General features: G+C 36.8%; 1 long non-coding RNA gene across 1 annotated transcript in view; it reads left to right on the top strand.

Moving 5' to 3' along the window:
• The window catches only part of LOC116998428, a 51,553-nt gene that overhangs the window by 24,925 nt on the left and 9,412 nt on the right, over positions 1–17,216 (top strand). The window contains exons 4-7 of the long non-coding RNA XR_004418393.1: positions 100–177; positions 3,451–3,581; positions 8,450–8,493; positions 9,585–9,698. This is a non-coding gene — a long non-coding RNA (uncharacterized LOC116998428). The remainder of the gene's footprint in view (positions 1–99; positions 178–3,450; positions 3,582–8,449; positions 8,494–9,584; positions 9,699–17,216) is intronic.

Raw genomic sequence — 17,216 nt, forward strand, 5'->3', positions numbered from 1 at the left:
AGTTACAGCAGAACTGATCTCTAATCAACACAAAACTACATTTATAATGTGTGCTTTCCTGAAAGGATGAATGTTCTTCATTTTGATGCTATTTATTAGGAACTCTGCATACCGAAGCAGCTTTCACAGATCAAGACTCTAAAGAAACTCTGGCTAAACTAGAACACCAGCTACAAGGTAAGAATTCTAAAGTATGTATATAATTAGGTAATTTTTTTTAGTGGTTTAGGTAATATGATGTACTTTATGGACAATTGGCTCCTGTCAATCGACTTTCACACTGATATTGCAAAAAAATTATCATATACCTTGTTTTCTGATTAAAAATGAAGTTTTGTGGTATATAATTGAACAACAGCTCATTTAGCCAAACCAATAAACATCTTCAAAATCTCTGCATAGAAGAGGCGGTAGAAGTTCACCTCACGATCCATGCATCAAGCTTCTGAGTTCTTGGCAAGGTAGCCTGCCTCTTCAGACTGACATTAAACTTGATATGAAATCTTCAGATGAAGGTGAATCTGCCATGTGGAAATAGTTCCAGCATTTAAGTACCCTTTACACTTTATTCTTGATTCATGCTTCACTGTCTTTTCTCCAATCATTAGATTTTCCTATACTTGTGTCTGTTTATAGGTATCAGATGTCTTCATCTGTAGGTAATTATAGACCATGATCAAATTATCTCTTAATTAACTGAACTAAATTGACTGAGCTTATTCCAAATCTCTACAGAAAGGTAGGTTCCCACTTTTCAGGGCTTTTTTTTCCTCAGAGTTTTTCTGGTATGTCCACATACTTCCCAAGGGTGGGTACATCTCATGCCAAACATGCTGCCTTAGAAATAGATTTGATGTCACTGTTACTACCAACCTCCACATTTTCCCTGGTATTTCCATCTACATCTTGAAGAACCACATTAGGTCTTTCTTTGTCCTTGTGTGACATCTTTTCCAGCTGGTTTTCAGCAATGACTTCCAAATCTCCACAACCCCTACTTTCTAAACATTGTTTTCTGTCCTTCTAACAACTGGTGCATCACTCACAGCTCTTCATTATTTTCTTTGTTTCACTTTCCTATTACTCCTATACCCAGAAAATAATATATGAAAAAACCAACCCCTCCTGAAAATGAAAATAGACCAATATATGAATATACGATATCTGCCCTAAGTTGTTGAAATGCAATTGCAATTTCTCTCTGTCTTCACCACTACAACAATATCTTCCAATTGAGAAGGAAGTGTGATACAAGGAAGGTATCATGGGATAGAAAAAATCCTTTTTTTCTTGCTTACACTGTGAACCTTTTCTGTTTTGACAATTTTCCTCACATTTCATCCTAAGTAGATGAGCAAGCACAGCATATACATATTTTCAAGCACAAAAGAAGCATATGAATTGTGCTAATGATAGCAGTAGTGGGAATAGAAAGGAGATGGCAGTTCATGACTTAGGTTCATTAATCAAAACTGTTTGAGCTCCTGTCCATGGGATCTTGCAGGTCTCTTTGGACAACATGACCATGGCTTTACTATAAGGTTCTTGTAAGAAATGAGTGATTATTTTTCCCCTAATTTGAGATCAGGCAACAGTGATAAGGATTTTACCAGCTTTGGATAATATTATTAAATTGATAGCAGTAATATCATGTCTCATATTCATGAAAGTGAATGAAATTGGCCAAATTGTTTAACAGTGTGCTCCACCATCCTGGTATTTTCAATCATATCAAGGTAAAAAATTTTTGCTCAGAGAGGCAGCAGTATATGTACCTACATGGTGGAGATGAAAGTGGTGGGTATATGGGTATGTAACTTCCAATTTAGTTTATGGTATAATGCACATGTACAATTTTAGGAACTGTCTGTCTGCTGTTCGGTCAGCTGCAGCCGATTACAGGAAGGAGGGAAGCACCATGCTCCCTCACAGAGGCTTCATTTCTGCTCTTTCACTTTAATCTGGAATTACAATCCTTTGGCTGACAGTGAGAGGCGTTTTGCCTCTGTGAGGGAAAGTATGACTGAGATCTTAAGAACCTTATTGTGACTCAGTGAGAGATCTATCTCATCAGCTGCAAGTAAAGTTAAGCACTACAGGAGAACATATATATAAAAGAAACTTTTCTCTGGCTATATAAAATATCACTTTAGGTAATAAGATCCTGCATTCAGCAGCTGCAGTAAAAGCTCTGAAAGCATTTTCTGTCTCTCCATCTTTGTGACCATTCCTACCAGAGGTAGGTCTTGCATGAAAGACAGCTGTCTCCCCTCTTTCTGCTCATCCTTTCATTGCAAAATGTTATATTAATGCTGATCATTCCAATAAAGTCTTAACTACAGAAATAACAGAAAAATTAGAAAAGTAGGCCACACACTTTTTCTTTTATTTAATCCAATGTCTTTCTTCTTACAACATATGTTTGGTCATCTTGGTATATGGGTCAAGAAAAATCAATTTTCACAAAAATCTGCTGAAATTCTAGCCCAGAACTCTCCCAGTGGAGGACCTGGCTAAGTCACACACATGACTACAGTCTTCCATGGCATTCTCTCTTCCTCTCAATTATCTAAGTTCTCTGAAAAGCTGAGCATCTGATATGAACATGTGAAGGTGAGAAGTGATGCCAAACAAAGTGAGTATCTTTCTTGCTCAGTAAGCCTGGATAAAAGTATACATTTAGATTTAGAAATCCTTTTTTGTTTGTTTGGTTTTCCTACTCTACTCTGTGTTTCTTTTCAAAGATTGTAAGTGAAAATATGTAATAGGGACTTTCCCATACATATTACTGAATTTTAGTAGCAGGAATGGGAATGGAATATTTGGATCATCCCTGCTGTTACTTCTGAGTCTTGGCTACTGCTGTTCACTTCCTTATCATTAATAAAAGATCAAGGAGATGACACAGAGACTGTGGTGAGAAACAGCAAGTATGTTTTGACATGAATTTCCCAGAATAATTCTCTTTCTGTACTCATGCTAAAGTCTCACACAGGGAGGTTTTCTATTGGTTGATTGTGCACCAAAGAATGTTAATCAGGGAGATGGTTGAGTTAGTAATTCTCTTTCTGAAATGCCCTGGGAGTGTGCACCATCGGGGTTTTTTGCAGTGGTATGTATAGTACAGGCATGATGGACACTGATTATCTGCATTGCTGCAAAGTAACTAGTATTATAGATCTGCCACATCCTTCCACAGTGAGTGCACCCAGTGTGCAAGATATCCATGTGCTCCCTTCGTCTCTACCAGTGGGCGAGAAACTTAAAATAGTGAAGAGAATAAGGAATAAAAACGATAGGACTGTGAATTTCCTGACTGTAAATAAAAGAAATCAGTATCACGTTTTTACCCAGAGATCTTGAAGGGACCTATATGATCAGCAACTCTAAAATCTAGATGTACAAAGAAGTTGAATGCCTAACTCTTTGTGGCTTTTTTGAAAATTCAAGGGAAAGGTGCAGTGTCCCATTACTTGGTGTCTTTGTGAAGAACATGTGCATTGGTTCCTAACCTGATTTCATGATCCCTGAAATGTGGACATACACAGTCCAGCACAGTGGAATATTCATTAATAAAACAGGTAAGTGTTATTTAAATTTTAAGCAGCCATGAATAAAAATATAGCAGAAGGCTCTCACAGGCTATTGCAATCTATTGAACTAATCACTTCCTAATTAAATTTTCCATAGCTTGTCTTTGGAAAACTACACAGAAGTATCCTTCAGCATTTGTTCAAGGCAGGTTTTTCTGATAAGGGGATTATATGGGATTTTAAGATATTTAATATCAAGTAAATAATAAAATAATAAATTTAATATCAAGTGGAGATTTTACCAAGAATAGAAATTACAAAGGAGCTTTCTCATATTACTCAACCTTATTGTTACAGAGCTCTTTTCGCAACATTTTGTGCTAGCTTTTTTCTGTTAGGATTTTTCTGCATATTGAGAATTGATGACAGCATGTCTGTTACCCAAGTTGAGCAGTGTAAGTAGTTTAGAATCCCTGACATTTTAGCCATGTTAACCAGAAATGGTGATACATTAAAGAAACTCCATCACCTGTGGATTCACTGTAGATCACTGTCCCCACAGCCTCAGAGGACAGTGAGCCACAAAACCAATAATAATAATTAGGACTCCTAGCTGAGGTGAAAAGCTATTGCCTCATGGAACTATTTTCCAATCCTCTTCCTTCCAGCTGAGCTGGACTAGCGATGCTATAAAATAGCAATTAAAAGACTCAAGTTTAAAAATACCTTCAGCTTCCCAGGTCCCACAATGGCAAAGGTTAAGTGGATTATGTGGAGATAATTCACTCAGCTCCAGGGGGAGGGTGCTGATTGCCAGGGCTGGTGGTTACCTCCCTCTCCCCTCCTCACTTGCTGAGGCAGTGATTGTTACAGTAGTGTCAGTTTTGCCAACCTAAAACAAGAAAAGGCCTGGAAAACTTTCCCAATGGACCCTGCAGTTACTAATGGTCACCGACTGGTACTTGCAAATTTTGCTTTGATACAGCCTTGAAAGCTGAGCATGGAAGTGGTCCCTAGTCCTCAGCTAACATCTTAATGCTATTGACCATTCATGCAAGTCTTCCAGTAAAAACACCCTGTTTCTTCAAGGGAAAAGGAATATGAAAAAGATTGCTGGCCTTACATGAACAGCTACTCTCCCCCATGCTCCAACTGAATTAAAACCACCAATTACACCTCTAGTTGTGTGGCAACACCTACACTGTGTTTCCAATTAACTTTGTAAGTTTTTAATCAGTGACAAATGCATTTTTGTAAATTCAATTTGCCTTTTATTGCAGCACCTATAAAATGTCTTGCAGCATTCCGGAACTTTGTGAAGGTTTTACTTGCTACTGACATAACGCAGCTGTCGGACCTACAACAAAGGCTAAGGTTTATGAGCAACTTGAATTAGGATGTAGGTTAAGCAATTAAAGTTCAAGGAGGGGGAGGGGGAAATGGTTTCCCAAAATTTGCACTTGCCAATTTAGAAAAGCACACCAAAAACATGCTGTACACTAGGATGGGAGAAGCTAAAGCAGCCAAGGAGACCATATTCAGCCTTAGAGTTGCTGTTTTGAGACTGAGTGTTCCATATGTGAAAAGGTCACCCAGATTTCATTAATAAATCCGCTCTGCTGTTTGTTTTCTTTTTAATCAAACTCAAATGCATCCTGTTAAAGGGTTGAGTGATTAGATCATAAATCTGGATGTCCTTGAAGATGATGAAGAAAATGCTTATCTGTAAAGCAATCATCATACTGCCAGTTCTATCATTTACACGTTTTCACACGTGCTGGAAAAATGGTTTAATTTTAAGTAATTTGCTTGAATTTTTAGGTAAGAAAAATAATCTTGCAGAATTTACAGTTAAAAGAGCAACTGGATTACTTGTGACATATGGAAAGAACCCACTACATCTAATCTTCTGTATCTAAATTCAGGGTATTAAAACAATCAACATTCATAATAAACATGAATTAATATTTCATCTTAGTAAAACTCAACTCTCAATACATTAACTTCTGGTTCCAGTTATACGATACAATTCTCCTAAATTCAACAACTCTGAAATGATTCAATTTTAATGAGGCCTGAGTATCAATTTGCTTTGCTGAGTTTTATTTGGACTGGTAAAGGCAACCTAAATGAAGTTACCAACTCTATTTTTGTTATATTAATGAATGGAAATCCTTATTGTGTGTGGTCCAGATAGTACATATTGTGCTAGATTTCTCATTTCTTATTTTTTTCTTATTTTTTTATTTTCCTTGCATCTTGATTTTTCTTTTTTTTTTCCCCAAGTATTTATTCAGTACTTCTGGCAGTATATTTTTCTGTTGTAAGCATAATTAGGATATTGCTGCAACTTCTGTGTGCATTTGGATCTTACTGCTGATTTGTCACTTTGCCTGAACCCAACTGTGGATATGACTATAGCCAGCACCAGCAGCATATTTAGCTATTGCAGTGCTAGCAGGAAGTTGGGAAATTAATGTCTCTTTGGAACTTTATTAAAACAATAGATGTTGAAAATAATTCTTGTGGATTTATAAGCATTCTTACAAAAGGAAAGAGATATGGAGCAATATTTTGAGGTGGGTAAACACATGTTGTAATTTTTTAGCTGACCACATGACCTGCTTTTACCTTAACACAAACCCCATTTAGTTTGATTCAGTGGAGCCATTTTGATTTCTGGAGACTTGATCCATAGAGGTAACAGTTACAAGGTAAGCCTGTTTGGCATTGATGCTATTGCCAAAATGTGGCTCTGTGGAATTTAGCACAGTGCACGTTATCTGATGACAGTGGACGTGTTGCATTATTTAGTGCATAGAATGTCCACCCTGCAAAGATTTATGTGTTTGTTTAACTTTGTTCTGTCTGGTTAATTACTCACAGTCACAGAAGATCCTTATGTGCACAGAGTGCAATATCAATGTGTTTTATTCTCAAAATATTTTTTAAATTATTTGCTTAATTGTTTACTAGTTGAAAAGGCGCTATAGTAAAAGCATATTGTATTTACCAAATGTCTAAGGTTTCTAGATTGTATTTTCCCTGCAGATCATAGTGAGCAGAGGGAGTAAAAGCATCATTCTAAAATTTGTATGGATGCGCTCATATGCACCTAGCTTTACTTCACACAATTTTCTTTAACTGACATTTATAAACATTATTTTTATTTGGTTTGTTGTAGACCCTGCGATCCTCTCCTCATAAACGCAAACGCTAACTTAAATTGAGTTCAGCATGCCAGTTTTGAGCTGCATGCAGAGAAGATTAAAAGAAATAGTACAAAATCCTCTCCTGGGAAAGATCAAATGGTTACTGAAATGAAAGCAGCCTAAAACTGTAGGGTTTAGCCCAGAGGGGGGGAGGGGAATTGGGCATTTAGCTATAATTAACACCTTCTACTTACACTCTATAGTGTTTCAAACAGATTGTTTTTTATTATAGGTAGCTGCTCACAAACCTGAAAACACTTTATTAAAAAAATAAAAATAGAATCAGAAAAAAATATTAGCAACTAAGGCTAAATTCAAGCGTTCACTCTTCACGCAATGGTTCTGTAATCCTCAGACTTCGATAGTCAGCCATTAAGTCATCAAGCATTAGCTACATATAAAAAGACACTATTTCTGTGTGAGTATGTGATTGCAGAGAAAAATCACACTTTTTTTTTTCTGCTTTCTACAGAACTTGCGCTGAAAATGTTGCTTGGGTGAGCACTGTATTAGTTTATTCGAAGCTTGAGATTAGCAACTTTATTCAGGATAAGTGTCTTATGTGTTCTTGATGCTATTTCTTTGATCCTCCTTTGTTTCTGGCAATGTTGCTTAAAAATATCTCACACAGGTACCTAGAAAATATTAAATGAAGATATTGTAGCTCTTCTTTTTTTTCAGTTTGTCTTGATAGATAAAGTGCCCAAAGAAACAGAAAAGCTGACAAGCTTCCTTACTTGGCTTTAGAGACCTTGCTCAGTGTTTTTGGTATGTTGCCTGCTGGAATCTGAGATACGACTTGTTTTCTCTCCCTTTCTCCTATCATGAATCAATCATTGTCAGGTCACTGCCTACTGATGATTCAGTCCCCCAGTCTGGTGCCACAAAAGTACCTGTTTTTCAAAAAAATAACTATGTTGCTACCTTGCATCAGCTGATCTTAAAGTAAGATTTTCTGGCTTTCTGAGCTTTGATTTACATGTTGCTACTACTGCACTCCTTTGGCATTTATAAATTCATATCCTGTGTAGGTTCATATCCTGCCCTGTAATGCTTTGCAGGCTTTTAGAATACTTCTTCAACTGGTGGAGATAAACACCAGTAGTGCATCGTAAAAATAAATTCACATGTGTATTAAAGAAAAAATAACCTATATATTCTGAGATAACAAGACAGTGGAATTTGCTGTGGAATTCTTCCATAACTGCAGAAGTGCCTCAAAATCATCACCTCTCCTTTTGCTCTGTCCTGCTGAGCTGTACAAGGAACCCGAGAAGTGTGAACAGAGTGCAGATGTGTCCAGCTGAGTTCTCTGTTCACCATGGATCTACCCCTAAGCAACATACCTGGTGATTCTGATAAATTTATGCACATAAGCTTATTAAAATACTAGCAATGTTTTCTCTGTGTGAAGCCAAGATCTCCAATACCAGGAGTTTTGGGGGGATACAGTGGGTAGGGAGATGACAGCACTTATTGGTGTCAGTGACCCATGGTAGTGCGTACTGAATTATTTCAGTGTGTAAGAGGAGATAGGGTGTTTAAGAAAGAAGCTCATAAAACTAAGATTGTAATATTGGTTCCTTTCTTCTGTGGCTGAAGTCTGTGAGATATGTAGATTTGTTCTCAGGGTTTTTTTGTTTTGTTCCTAAAGAAAGATTGTATTGACTATTAACTTACTTGAGGTAATTCCTTCTTCTGCAGGTAAGGCTAATGCTCTTCCATGCCTAGGGGGTGTAACACATATGGTAAGTAACAATAAAATACTGATCTGACTGTACAACTTTATGCAAGGCATGTGTGACTAAAACCTGAGGAATAAAATTTCCTTTCCTGCTCAGAGAGAATTGTATATGCCTGTCATATTTTATAGGTTGTTAAATGGCACATACACTTATGGATCACAACTGAAACCAGACAGCCTATGGTATCATTGCATATTTGTCATCTTCAATGAAAACAGTGCAGCAGATTTCTGTATACTTGGGCAAAATAAGCTATAGGAAAGAAACAATCATGTTGCTGATGAATATGTATGCACTTAAGCACACGGAAACTTTAGCTATTCAGCACTAGTGGCAAAAAATGTTTCTGATTTAAGTAGGGACACATGCAGTGATCAGAAAGCGACATTGTAAGGCAATATTTTTTTAAGGTAAACAGACACCTTTAACAGATGCAGCCAAAAATAGCTTATAAATTCAGCAAATTAGACCCATTTTAGCTGCATTAATAAATATAATGTAATTAATTAACATCCACTGCTGAGAGCTATATGAAAGAGATACACAGAACTTCAATTACTGATGTAATATTAGTATCACTGTTAATAGTGTTCCTCATCCTTCTGAATTCTGAAATTGTAAGTACTTTTCTTATGTGGTAGACGATTCTGGCAAGTTTTAAAAATTATTTTAAAAATTCAAGAGGAATCACATATAACGAAATTTAAAAAACAGATTGCATTAGATACACCGTGAAATTGTGCTTTAAATTCCCTTTTATGGAATCCAAAGGCAAAAATTAACGACAGTTATTTTAATATTAGTTATTATTATAAATACATTTAAATTAATAATATCACATGTTACAAACCAAACAGCACTGTTGTATTGTGTGATAAACAGAAGAAATTATACAGTAACGCTTGTAATACATCCTCTGCCCTTTCTTCAAAGTGGCTAAAATTATATTTGTTTAACAACAAATAAAGCCTTGTTATTTTTGTTTAGCCCATATGGCAGTGTAGCCCACTGAATAAGCTGTTTGGACACAGCAACACTGACCTTCTTCAGAGATCCTTTTGGTCAGGAAAGATATGAAATTTCTTTCTTTACAGGTATTTTAAAAAATCCATGGTCAATGGCCAGCCCTCAGCCAAATAAGTAACTGGGAGGACCATGCTGATCTGGATTCCAAAGAGTGGTGTGTCACTATTGTAAAGCCTCCCAAGGTAAGAAGATTTCATTTTTTCATATTCTTGACACCAATAACTAAGAAGAGACTCCAGAGTGACAGTGGCATGTCAGGAAACAGTGGATAAATGAAATTTTGGTGGCTAAGTATAATTTACTTACACAACACTGAATATTTCAGATAGCAAGTGTCCACCTCTCACCTGCCAGGCATTCTAACCGGTTTCTTAGCAGGTTAGATGTCTGAGAGCAACCTGCAGTCGTGCTTCCTTAGGCACTGTCTCCCTCAGCCTGGTAAGTGATACCAGTGATGGAGAACCCAGAGCAGGAGAACTCTGAGATCCCTTGATTCTATTCCTGCAAGAACACTGGCAAAACCCTTGATCTTTTCTCAGCCTGTAAAACAAAGGCTCCATAATTACCATTTCCCCCAATATGATCACTGCTTTACATGCATCAGAAATAATGTTATAAAAGTCAGGCTGATGGTATGCTTACAGTTTTGGGATGAGCTGAACTGGCACGATCCTGGGCAGGGACCGAGCTGCTGGGTTTATCTTGGCTGTGTCAGAGTATCTTCCATTAGAGGCGCTGATAAGGTTAAAGGAAAACAGGGTTTGTGTGCACAGTGCTGTCTTCTAGTCTACAATGTCTTTGTTAGGATGATTGTTTGTGGGATGTATAGATTGGTTTAACTCTCAAATTCCTTCCTATTAAATGCTTTTGCTGGTTGGAGAAAATATGGGAGAATAAGCTTAAGTGACAATAGTATAGGTGTTCATATTTGGTGAAGATGATTACTGAAATGGGTAAAATGTCAAAGCCAACTAAAATATTTCCTGGTGTATTAGGACTCAGTTAGGGGTTGTGTAACAGACGGTCTCTCTACTACTTTCCCCCAGCAGAAGTGTTCAAGCCTAGAGCTTTAGAGATAGACTACACTACTTTAAATTCAATCTTCTCTTACATATTTTTTGAACAGCTGTGAATTCCCATTTTTTGCTAGATTCGTTGCATGAAACTGCTAAAACGTCTATTGAGGACTGATTTAATGATTCTGACACTTTTAAACACTGTCTGAAAGTAAACTGCAACAACTAACAGTTTTGAAATGCATTCCAACATCTTTCAAAATCTTAGGTTTTGAGTAACTATGGTTTTCATATTTGAAATGTGTCTTCCCACAGAACTGAGGTTTAAGTTGCAAAATCAGAAACAGAGTTTGCTAAATATTTTTGAAGAATGATTTTAGCTTATGGGATGTGACAGCTATGGTCTGTGTAGTCAGTCTCTGATCTTATTCCAAATGCCACTCGTATGCCATGTATTTTTCACAAAGCTGTAAATGTGATGCTACTCTTTTAATTGGGGGCTGCCCAAGTGTTTATTTTGAAGAAAATAGGAATATTTAAACCTATTCGAGGAGCACTCCTACCCTCAGACATTTTTCCTTGATTCCTGCTGGTAGCACTATTTTCAGAGTGTTTGCAGACGGAATTTGGCTGATCCGAGTGGATGAAACCCCACGGTTTGTGCAGCTCAGTCACTGCTGCTCCCTCTGCTGGTGGTGAAAGATGAAATTACAATCAACATCATGGGAGTTGTAACTCTTCTAGAATACAAAACAAAATATTCACAGTTTGTATGTGTAAATTAGATAATATCCACAATTTATGTGTCAAACTGAGCTCTTTTTTTTAATCTGATGTGTTCTGTGTGACACACCTGCTGCAATGCCATGTATTTTCAACCATGACTCTTTTTATAAAGTGATGAACTATCTCATGTAAAAAAATCCTCATTTCAAAGCACTCATTATATAAAAATCAGGATGCAAGCTAGCATCCAGACTGGATTCTGCCCAAAACTCTGTGAATGTATGGCCAATACCCTGTTGCCAACAGAAATTGTTCAGAAGTAGAATAACTGAAATATTAAGCATCTTGCTCAGGAGATGTATAATAGTCACATGATTTCCCAGCCAAGCCACTCCACGCCTTCTACTAAATCTTTGTTTAGCACCATGTGTATGAAAGGTATTCTTATTTTCATAATATGAATATGGTAAATGGCTAAAGGACTGAATTACAGTTAATTGATAATACTTTAAACTAAAATTCTCATCCGAGGCAAATAGATGCCATGTCATATTATTTTAGAATTTAATCTGTGTTCCCAACTTTCACTCACTGCTACAGAAGTTGCACATGTGCATCTGCCACAAGAATCTGAGCCTGACATTAGTGTTTAGCACACAGCTTGTACCTTCACACAAACAGGAAAGCACATGGCAATGCAAGTGAAACAAGGCATGTATATTGCCAGGTCATTATTCCCTAAACTGAAGGACAAAAATACCAACAGCCAAATGCCTTTAAATCATAAGAAAATGTGTCTCCCCTCTTACTTTTTATTTTTATGGATAAAGGAGCTTTCAAAGAAATGTAATAAGATAGCTGAAACTAAAGATCTAACTCTACTTAAGGCACCTTAGCGAAATAGGTTTGTTGGTCTCACATCAGTGCATATTGCAAAAACATTTCAACTCAGCTGATTGTCTCTATTTAAGCTGAGCTTTTTGGACTGAAATAATAGGGAGATCTACATAACTAAATTACTTTAACCTCAAGAGGTATTTTTGTCTGTGAGGGTACACTTGGAAGCAGTGACATGATAATAGGAGTGCTGACTACACATTTGCATGCAGGTATATGAGGAGCCAGGCTTAGATTAGAGATCTGAGCTATTAATATTAAAATACAGTTTTATGATAAATACATAAAAGCTTACATTGGCTGTCCAGCTAAAAAAGCACCACCAGTGGCAGCAACAGCATCTTTGAGAGGAATGCAATGAGAACTATAAATATTTCTAGTTTCTTGACTTAGTCTCTTATAGGAGTGAGTTACTTTAACCTAATTCCAATGCATGTTTCCATGTGGGCATCCAAGGAAGCACCACATTTTTCACAATCATAGAAGAACAACAGACATTCAAGGAAAGGAACTAAGTTTAAATGAGGTTAAAAATTTATATAACGAACATTACTCGACATGTTTTTCCAGATGAAAATATTTATTCAAGACCACCACTCCCATATCAGTTTTAAAGAAAAATAAAAGCTAAAGGACTCTTAGTTTTCTACACAGTGGAATAAAGGACACTCTTTCTTGGTTTGATTTCTTGTGAAATAGAAAGAAAGTCCGGATACTACAAAAATGATGTTTTTTCTAGTGCACTCTGGATTAAGACACTCCTTTACTGCAATTCCTGCTAGGTAGAGTTTGTATTTTTGTCAATCCATTATTTTGTCTCACAAGGCAAGAAATTTCCATAGCATATTTAAAGCACCAAGAGAAAAAGCTCCCCAAAGCTCTTTGTGTCATGCAGCTTTGCATGCTTCAATTAGTGCAAATTTTCTGGGTATTTTTAGTTTTTGTAAAACAACTAAAAAACAACTTCTTTTTCTCACCACACTGAACAGTCCACTTCATGGTAGGAGATCACTTTATCTTGTATCTCTGGATGTCGGTTATCACGTCTTACAGGGAGGCCATAAATAACTGCATGGAATTTTCCTCCATAAAGACAAAAACTGAAATATTTTGATATTGGAGACAGGATTTTCAAGTATGTGTAGGGAAATTCCATATTTCAATGAAAGCTTAATTCCTTGGACTCTTAACCCTTACTGACATAAAATTAGTATTTTACACAGTTCTTGAACAGCAAAATGACTCACAAGTAAATTGAAGTTTATGATATGCAGTAATATGAGTTATTAACAGAGAAGCTATTCTAGGACTGAGAGGTACAGGATATTTTGCACTCCAAGAATTATGTTTCTGAAGATGAATCCTTAAGGTTGAAAATGTTCCAGCTCTAATCCTAATGAGTAATGCTTCCTGAGTGAAGTCATGGTATTACTTCTGGAATAATCCAGCCCTGGAACTTAGTCATTTTACTATCGTAGATTAGATGAGCCGATTTCTTTAACACAGTTCTGCTATGACTGCTGTTTATTTTTTTCCAACCTTTTGGTGTCTCATTATCTCTGGCATTTACTAAATGCCTGGAATTAAAAACAAATTTTGTGTTTACTCTGTGTCAAGTTATCATGGGAACAAAAGGGAAAAATGAGAGAAAAACTCAAGAATGTAGACTCTGTGAAGAGAAAAGTGTTGCATTCAATTGAAAAGGGAAGGCTGGCTCTTTCTACCCCCTGCAGAAAGGTTGGCTTGCCTTGGCAGTGCTTCCCTCGTGCTGCTGGGCAGGGGAAGCCAGCAGCTGTACCTGCTGCATGGTGACAGGTCTCCCTGCACACACCGTGCCTGGCTGTGCTCACATGTCCTGTGTGGCATCCTGCATGCTGGGGGCTGCCTGTGTCAACAGCAGCACTCTTACTGCACATGACGGAGACTAATTTCCCAAAATGAAGAAAAACCCGGCTTCCTCCTAGGCCAGCACTTGGTCCAAATTTAGTAATTGCTTTAGAAATCTAGTCATTAAATGCAAGATGATTCTGTTGTATGATACGCAGTTTAACGACTTCAGCTTTTTCCATGATGCATGGATACATTTGGTGAAGATTTTTAAACACCAACAGCTTCTGCTAAGCATTAAAAATGCAAAGCATAATATAACAGGTGCAAAAGCAGTTCTTTAATGTTCTTGTGCTTTCCTCATGAGTTAGGGAGATACAATATATTCCAAAAGGATAATATGCCAGTTTAATATACCAGCCTAATTTCCACTTAGGAACTCTGGAGCAGTGATATATTATACAGCTACTAATTTTTCTTTACATTGTTTCTTCTGAGAAAGATGAATTTTCTTTGCCAAAGTTCTCTCAGCTATAATTTGGGTTTCTGTTTCTCAAAAAAGCCTTCTGCATGAAATCAGTTGTAAATGTCCTGTTAAGCTATCTCTAACTGCTACCAAAAGATAATAAGATAGTAGGTAATATGGAAGATTCTTTTATATTACACTTGTCAGTCCACTTCCACTAGTCACTAAAGTATAATTTAGTATTATGTCCTTTTTCATCTTTGTTTGTAGTGTTTTGGTTTTTTATTCTACCAGCCTACTTGTTTTGTGTGATTCAAAGGATGCCTTACTGATAAACAGAGAAATGAACTATGTGATGCTCTTCAGCAGTTACAGACAGCCATAGGGGAGGTCTTTTTCATTATTTGAATAGGAAAGTGTAATAGAAATAGTGTATTTAATGTTGCTTAGTAAGCATGTGTCTTCCCAGACAAAAATCAGCAGTAACAGAGAGGCCAGTTTGCTTCATCTTTGCAGCCTTGTAATCAAGTGCAGTGCTTTTCCCAGTCTGGTTTTCAATGATCCAGTCACAGGGGGTTTCCACTGTTTCCTATTTGCAGAAAAATCTACTGGTTTTTAATTTTTCAGTTTCAAACTAATTTAACAGCTCCTCCCTTTCACTATAGTCCACCACTCAACTCCCAGGGGGAAAAAAAATTAAAAGGGAAGAAGATTAAAAAAAACAACCATCAGCAAACAACTTTAGTATTATAGTTTTCTGTAAACCTGCAAATTCTCTGCAGCTCCAATAATTATTTTGCTCATATCTCTGATTTTTCAGTTAAACATTCAGTGTTTCTCAAGTTTACTACTCTATCTTTAAAAGTCTCTGGATGTTTTTCCCAAATTGACATTTCTGAAGGATGCTTCTGTATTCAGATGTCCCATACCCATAAAATGAATAGAATAAAAAATTAATTTGATTATATAGGAACCACACACTTCCACCAGATCTCCTTTCAAAAGCAAGTGTTAGTCTTAGAGAGATTGTAAATGAAGTAAAAACATATGAAGAGTGTGGAAAGCCAGGAAAGCAAAGTGACTGCTGCATGCACTTCAATGAGATTGCCGAGTCAGTCTTTGATTTTTCAGTCTGACTATTTTCTCAAGTATAGATTATCCTTTAAATATATTTAAAGGCTGGCCACTGAAGACATAGAAAGAAATTTTCAGCATCACAGTGTAGCTACCAGTTCCTTGAAATTCAGTATTGTAGAGAAGGAACTCAATAGGATATATAAAAGCTAAAATCTGTTATCCAGGAATAAGATTACAGTGTCTATAATCACTCCTTATCTGTGAATACATTATAATCTGGTTAAAGAAAAATAAATGGTGTGTTGGTAAAAGTGATGGAGAGTACAGACTAAGGGAGAATACTCCTGGATGGCTATTACTTAATTTATTTTTTCCTAATACCATACAGAAATATTTTTAAATATATATTCTAATAAATGCAACAAAGACACTTCAATGTACATTTCATTATATGTTCTAATAACATAAATATGTAAACATACATACAGTTTTCTAGTCACCTTGGAGCATACATAAAAATCACTTTGGAAATTAAATCAAAATCTCACTTAGGCATTTCACTTTCTTTGAAAACTATTAAGAATACTCATGAGTCACATCCATTTCTTGCTTCTAGCACAGAGCTATAATGTAAAGGAAGTTTCTTTTACTCCGTAGGGATTGATTCTCCCTTGAAGCTTGCATAAAATCGTTTCAGTGCTACCTGAAGGATCAGTAGAGGATAGCACTTCAATTACAAGCAAGAACCCGGGCCAAAAAGGAGCTCTTGGTAATTCTCACAGTGCTCATTACCTTTGGCTTTCTGCCTTAACAACTGGCATGTACTATACCAGGTGTATAAATGTTCTGTGTGCTTGTTGCGTATTCTCCACACCTGACCTCACTTGGCAGCGCTCCGTCTCCTCCTCTGCTGCCTGTCACCCTGGGAAATCATTATATCGTTTACATTTACGTAAGGCTGATCCAAGCCACTTCTGAATTACAGGCCTTTAAATGGCACCCTCTTTGCAAAGGTGTGAGTGGCCCCACAAAGGACAAGGAAACAAAATTCCTTGCCCAGATTTCTGAGCTGTGCTTGCCTAGATTTTAATAGTAAGAATTCCTTAACAGAAGTGGTGCAGCTGAAACAAACACCAGTGAATGCTTTCCAATTCACTCTTTATATGAGCTCATAAAAATGACCTTTGTGTGAATTTGCCAGGGAAAAATGTTTCTATCTATAAGATGTACAGATCTGGAGATGTAAAGAATATAAACTCAAACAACATTCTGGTTCTGCATCTGGCTTATATTAGTCAGTAGTATATGATGTGATAGTATAACAGAAGTAAAGAGCACATGGAGGGATTCAAATGCTCAGTTACCACATCTGTCTCTCTGCATTATCATCATTAGAGTGTTTAAATGCAATTTATCTCCCTTTCCATTTGGAAGATTCATGTTCCCTCCTATGAACCGGGCATCAGCCCAACCTGATGGGTTGTGTCCACAGGGGAATGCCTTCATTTTGACACCTGCTAGTAGCCATCATCTGCCCAGCAAGCTCTGCTTGGCTTGTTTATGTTTGCAGTATTTAGCCAACCAAGGAAGGAACCAGTGTATGTTTGGCTGATATGGAAAGAGGAGAGGAAACTAGGGGAAAGAAAGATAAAGGTATGCCCACTTTTCCACAGCTGACAGATTTTACAACT

This window comes from Catharus ustulatus, chromosome 7 (genome assembly GCF_009819885.2).
Source record: "Catharus ustulatus isolate bCatUst1 chromosome 7, bCatUst1.pri.v2, whole genome shotgun sequence".
NCBI lineage: Eukaryota > Metazoa > Chordata > Aves > Passeriformes > Turdidae > Catharus > Catharus ustulatus.